The sequence below is a fragment of the Micropterus dolomieu genome, linkage group LG14 (genome assembly GCF_021292245.1).
Source record: "Micropterus dolomieu isolate WLL.071019.BEF.003 ecotype Adirondacks linkage group LG14, ASM2129224v1, whole genome shotgun sequence".
NCBI classification, from domain to species: Eukaryota; Metazoa; Chordata; class Actinopteri; order Centrarchiformes; family Centrarchidae; genus Micropterus; species Micropterus dolomieu.
The window spans coordinates 20,858,203-20,864,599 of record NC_060163.1 but is presented as its reverse complement, the minus strand read 5'-3'; positions in this window follow the sequence as shown (position 1 = coordinate 20,864,599).

Here is a 6,397-nt window from a genome sequence, read left to right as displayed (position 1 = left end):
GGAATGACTTATGGAGCAAGCCCAGTGATTCAACACTGCATCCTACAGGAAATCCACATGAGTAGCACTGAGGACCACATTCTCAGGCAGTGCTCCAAAATGAAGAGGCAGATCACAGATGTGTGAGATTAACCAGTGAGACTCAGGAATTTCAGTGTCTCTTTCTTACTGTCTCGTGTCTACATGTGTAACGATGGTGAAATGGAGATATTGGCCTTTTAGGCTATTAACAATTTGATTTAGTGTATACAGCACTTGACCTTTCACCTGAATCTTTATTTCGGCGACAGTCTGTCTCGCGTATCACTTTCAGTCCTTGAAAAACAGACTAGAGGCCATTGTACTGTCTCATCTAATTTGTGGTTTTGCAGAAAATTACTTAATTTTTAACGATTATGCGTTTTATTTGATTATATTGTACCTCAACAAAAACTAAACCACTGCAGCACAGACAAATGCTGAAGGAAGTTTAAAGCTATGCTGTATTTTAGCAGCCGTGAGCCAGCATTAATTAGCAAATGTGGGTCATCGTGGAGGATATCAGGCTCTTCTGAGTTTAAATGAGTCCACTCAGGGATTCAAGACTGTAGCCCTTCAAATCCTGGAGCTTTCGCCAAGACACCACCTCGGGATATATTCAACCCAACACACATACATACTCACATACTCATGGACATCTGGTAAAAAAATAAACACTAGAGGGGAAAGGGAGGTACAGATGATGGAGTAGTGAAGTATCCATCCAGTCCATTTCCTCCTCTCGGTTTTGTTGTGAAATCCCTCTGAACCCAGCCCCGGCTTTTTCATTCAGCAGGAGAGAATGTGCAGGGCACGCCTGTGTTTTCTGTAAATATCTTGGGTCTCCTCTCCGCCACCTCCATCAATGGCAAAGATGGAGCCAGCCATGTGCCCCTTCCCTTCCTTCCCCCCTCCAACCATTCTCATGGGGAAGGAAGCTGAAACTCTCCACCCTGTAAGAGGTTCCCCCCAGAGGGGGGAAGAGAAGGGTGTCGGCTTGGCCCCTTTGACTGACAACAGGAAACACTAGGAGGAAACTGAAAGGAATTGTGTGTCTGTTTTTCAATAGCAACGGACAGGATGTGTAATGTCAGATTAGTGTTGTAAAGCTATGGCATGTCTGGGCTCTGCAACCTTACAAAACTCTGAAAACACCCACTGTCTAATCTCTTGATATCGCTGTTACTACCAGTGTTTTAACAACTCTTTATTTTAAAGACGTATTATTCCTGAAATATACCCCCCCCCCCCAAAAAAAAATTGCTTCAAAACAAAACACTTCAAATGAGTAATATTTCCTTTCAGAAATCCTAAATCTTCTTGAACATGATAAAGACAAAGGGCTTTACACTGTAACGTTTACTTAAACAGGGGCTAAGCCATGGCCTTTATTTCCAACATACCAGGGCTCACCACATTACCAAGTGCCATTATTATAATCACATCCAGCATAAATCCATGCATTCCAGAGCAGGACCAGCATCCAAGGTCACACTGTACTATGCACTTCTTCTGAGGCTTGCTATTTTTTTGATACAGCTCAAGCAAAGAAACTGACAACAGTTTTCATCCGACGTTTCCATCACCTCGTGGTCAATTACATTAAAAGGCAGATATTTTATTCAATAGTTTCCTGAAGCTCATGCATCTTAATACTTGACTTGATAGCAACACACAATTTCTCTTAAGATGTTTAATCATGCTTGAATGAAAGTCTGTGTTGTTAGACCATAATCAAGTGATCTGCATATAATTGAAAATGAATAATGAATAAAATACATGGAGAGATAACTTGTTTATTAGGCCTGCTGACAGTGACATACACAGGCATATGGAGGGCACATTTGCATTACCTCTGACATTTTATGTGACAAGTTTTGAGGGAGTTGGTATGTAGGGATAAAATCCATAAAATAAAAATACATTTTATAGGAGTTATTTTATAGTCATTTTCAAGAGAGCTCTTATTAGTAATTTATGTGATAAGTCAGTTGTCTGATAACATTGTGTAATTAGCACTACTGGAACAGGGAGCAGTTGCAGTTTAACTAACATTGTCACTCCCAGTCTTTTGTCAGATCTGTGAGCAAACATAAATCGACAGAAATCATTTATCTACTCACAAAAGGTCCTTTTTTAGTTATTTAGTAAATTAGTTATTTTTGGAATCAGTTCACTGCTAACCAAGCTAGCCATTATGCTAGCTGTCTGAGGCTAATTACAAGGTTACAAGATTTATTTGTCACCAACACGGGGTTGTATAATGAGATGGAGTTTGTAGTTCTCTTTATGCTAGTAACAAAAAGCAAACATAACATACAAGAAGTTTTGAAATGAAATACAGAAATAACACTATTTTACATGGTGGAGGATGAATTTAGTAGTGTCACAGCCTGGGGGAAAAAGCTGCTCTGGTGGCAGATACTTCTGTATGTTTTGCCAGATGGCAGCAGGGTGAACAAGGTTGTTGCTGGGGTGGGTACTGTCTTTTAGCATCCTTTGGGCTCTGCGCAGGCACCTCACCTCACCAATATTGTTGATGCTCAGTAGATGGGTACCAATGATCTTCTAAACGGGTTTAAACACCCTCTGTAGAGCCCAGAGTTGCTAATACAATATTCTAAGTAAAAGTTAATCACTGATGGGCTAACTGTAATGTTATTATCTTTACTTTTACACTTGTAGACTCTGTGTATGTTAACTAGATTAATTACTTGACATGTATTATGTTAGCCCAGTTTATACCTTTCATGTATTAGCATTACATCCGCAGTAGGATCCATTTCCCTACACCGTGATGTTTGAAAAACCCTGTTCTGAAAGTATTTCCAGATTCCTAACCATCTGAATGGAAGATAATTTGGTCTGTTGTACATTTTTAAACTATTTCTCTATTTGTGATTTTTTCCTATCCAGCTAGCCAATACCATCTTTGTTTGGGTTAGGAAACAGACCTGGAAAATGGGCTATTTGTTCTTCCAGGTGGTTATTATTCTGAAAAACCTCCAGAACAGCTTAGTGTTGTTAAAGAACCTTCATTATCCAGCATTTATTTATTTAAAATGTGGCTGAAATGTAATGTTAATGCTAATACTCAAGAGGCACAACCCGTGGCTACCTATGGGGACCTAATGTTGATCTTTTACTGATCTTTTACCTTTGTTTCCTCCTGCCATAGCGGACAGGGTAACTAGTCTATACTTTTGTGAATCCACTCATCTTGTTACAGTACAAATAAATTTTTACAATACCTTTTGTGTGCTTATTATGGTGTCTCATTTTTGTTATCACTATTGTTAAATTTGTTGTGTTCTGTTCAAAGATGTTGCGTCCCACTCCTGTCTTCCACTCATTGGAAGTAGTGACAGCAGAAGACTTAATCAAAAACAAGTCTGTGATAGTTATTAAATTATATTGTGCATTATTGAAAAGTGATCCCGTGATTAATTTAATGTTTAATTACAATGTTTCCGCAGTGACCCTGACCTGCACCTTTTGCTGCTGACATCAACTCTCATCAAAGACCAGGAGGTGGGGCCCTTTCACTGTTGAGCAACTTAGATTTGAAGCTTGGGGCTTTGTTTGAATGCTCACTCCCAATACTAAAAGTATGAAGAGAAGGTAAAAACAGGAGGTCAGCAATTAATTTTGCCACCTGGACAAACTTCTATCATTGTTGAAAATAGTCTTGCCTACTTTTGGTTTATTGGTTTGAGGGTTCCCACAGTTTAAAGCCCACTCAAAAGAACCAGTGCTAAAAAAAATGAAAGAACATGGCTTCATCCTAGCACTCAAGCTTGCACAAGGGGGCCATTTCCGAACTTCTGTTATTCCAGAGTTCTCCACTGAAAGCCCTTAATGTGCGGCTGTTATCCCTTCACTTAAATATGCTTTGCTCAGCTGAAAATGACTGAGATGGCATGAGGAAAAAAAGAAACACCTGCGAGACTCATTAATTCTAATTTATGAGTGCCAGGCCATGGACCTTGACTTGATGGATAATTTCAAACAGCTTTCAAAATCAAACTACATGTCGATGGAGGTCATAAACAGAACAGTTTCACTAAGTGAAATATTCTTAGTCTTGAAACATTTTGGCAAGCAGAGGGAGCAACTGCAGCTGCATTCTCTTCTGTAAAACATCTCCCTCATGTTGTCATTGTTTGATTGTCGTTTGCACCACTGATTAATCACAACTCTACGTACACTCACACACACTAAGGGGCTGGCTTCATTATGTACCCATCTTGGTTTGTTTGGCCACTCTCTCATTTGAAAAGATGAATTGTCTGTCTCAGACTGGCTCAGCTCGACTAAACTAAATATTTAAGTGTTTGAAGTGCATGTGGTTGGCTTCAGACCCCTCGTGATGGTCTATACTTGAACCTGGTTTGTTTTTCTCAGCCCACGCTGAAATCACACCCTCTGCAAGGAAACTCCCCGTCACGTTCACATATGGAATAATATGAAAAAGAACTATCTCACATGTGTGCTATAGCCCCAGGGAAGCGCAACATGAGCCAAAGATAATTGAGCTTAACAAAATCAAGTACAGTCCTTCCAGCTTGTTATTTCTACGTATTTTTTTCTCTTTTCAATGTACACGATTCCCCTTTACTGCTAGCTTGTGAATACAGTTCTGTTTAGGATAAAATGGTGGATTACAAGGAATACATGCCTGCTCAGACTAAACAAAGGAAGAAATGATTGTTGATAAGTCTGGGAAAATCTTTGAATGTTTGTTCAAATCTGCATTTAAGTGATACTACATTAAAGGACTCAACATAATAGGTTCTCCTCATGAATCACTCTAGAAACACATGAACTGTAATCTTAACCCTCCAAAATTACAACGCACCAAGCTGCAAATTCAGATTAAAGTCACTCTTTGCCAAGTCAGTGAGAAGAGTCAAAATGTGCTGATGCATGTAAAGGCGAGGGCTGTCATATAATTGTAAAACATTTCATATCTGTTACACCCATGACACTGATTGCAAGACATACAGTATGTACCAGGTCCTTGCATCCCATGATATGAATACTAAGTCGGATCAAACATTTTACAGCATCAGTGATTTTTCTTATTAAACAGCTCTTGGTTTGCATCCCATGAGTCCTTCACAGAGTGGTTGCTCATGTAAAATTAATACAAATCTGTGTGCTTGTCAGTGTAAACTTCTAATTTCCAGATACATATTTCCGCCTAGAGCAGATGAGGTGATACATTGTATCAGAAGAGCTTAATCAACCAAGTGGACCTCCACAATGGAAGAATAGAAGAACACCTTGCAACAATTATTTAATCATAAATGGCTGCCAATTATCAAGAAAGTGAAGGGAAAAAAATATGACAGCCTGAATTGGCTTGTCCTCATTTGCTCCAAGAAAAAAAAAAGGTCACATGAAAAAAAATACTTCAGGAATGCCAACAAAAGGAAAAACAAACACAAAGAGCATTTAATTTCATCATTTGGTTTTGAAATGTTTGCTCTACTTTGTGAGAATATGAGTGTTTTCACAAAGACTTTCCAAGTCACGTAAAGTCAGTGCAACAATGATCTGAGAATTATGACAATGGGTGTAACAGCTGACACAATAATGTTCCAACTATAATTTCTTTGATTGGTTAATGACAATAATCACACAGTGAAAGAAAGTAGGCTTTTGGAATCAGCAGACTAGAAGGTGAACACTGGTTAGAGACCTCAGCCAAAAAAAAAAACACATTAAAAGATGCATGTATGTTTTCATCATTCCTTCTTTAAGCTGTGATCGGCAGCTGCAGAAAGGAATATGGACATAATTACACATGCATACACAAGTATAGTGTCATGTTTAGATGTCCTAAGAACCTATAGTCATAGCACAGCCATAGTACTGTTTAAAGGAGAAATAGTCATTCAGGGGTTGGACAAATGTTCTTGTACAAAAACCACTAGCGCCATCTACTGTCATACATTAACATTGTAAATACAATGAAGTACACATGTAGAGCAAATTGCATCACGGCATACAATCTTTTTTTGGTCTGTGCCTTCAAACCATGTCTTATTTAAATGTCTTCAAAACATTTTACAGTGAGATAGTAAAATAATTCACACCACATGCATACAGAAGTAGAGCAATTTAAATACAAATTCCAAGAATTACTGGTACTACATTTTAAAGCATTGTGTCCACATGCTTTCTTTTCTATTTCATTTCATTTAAAACTGAATAAGAAATGTATTCCAAATGTCAAACTATTATCTTTGTTCCCAAACATAATTTTTAAAATATACATGAAAATCAGATGCCTGTATTATGCATTCATTGTAACTGGGGTCAGTGAGACAGTATTATATAAAGGGGTAAAGGTCTCAGACAATTTAAAAGGAAC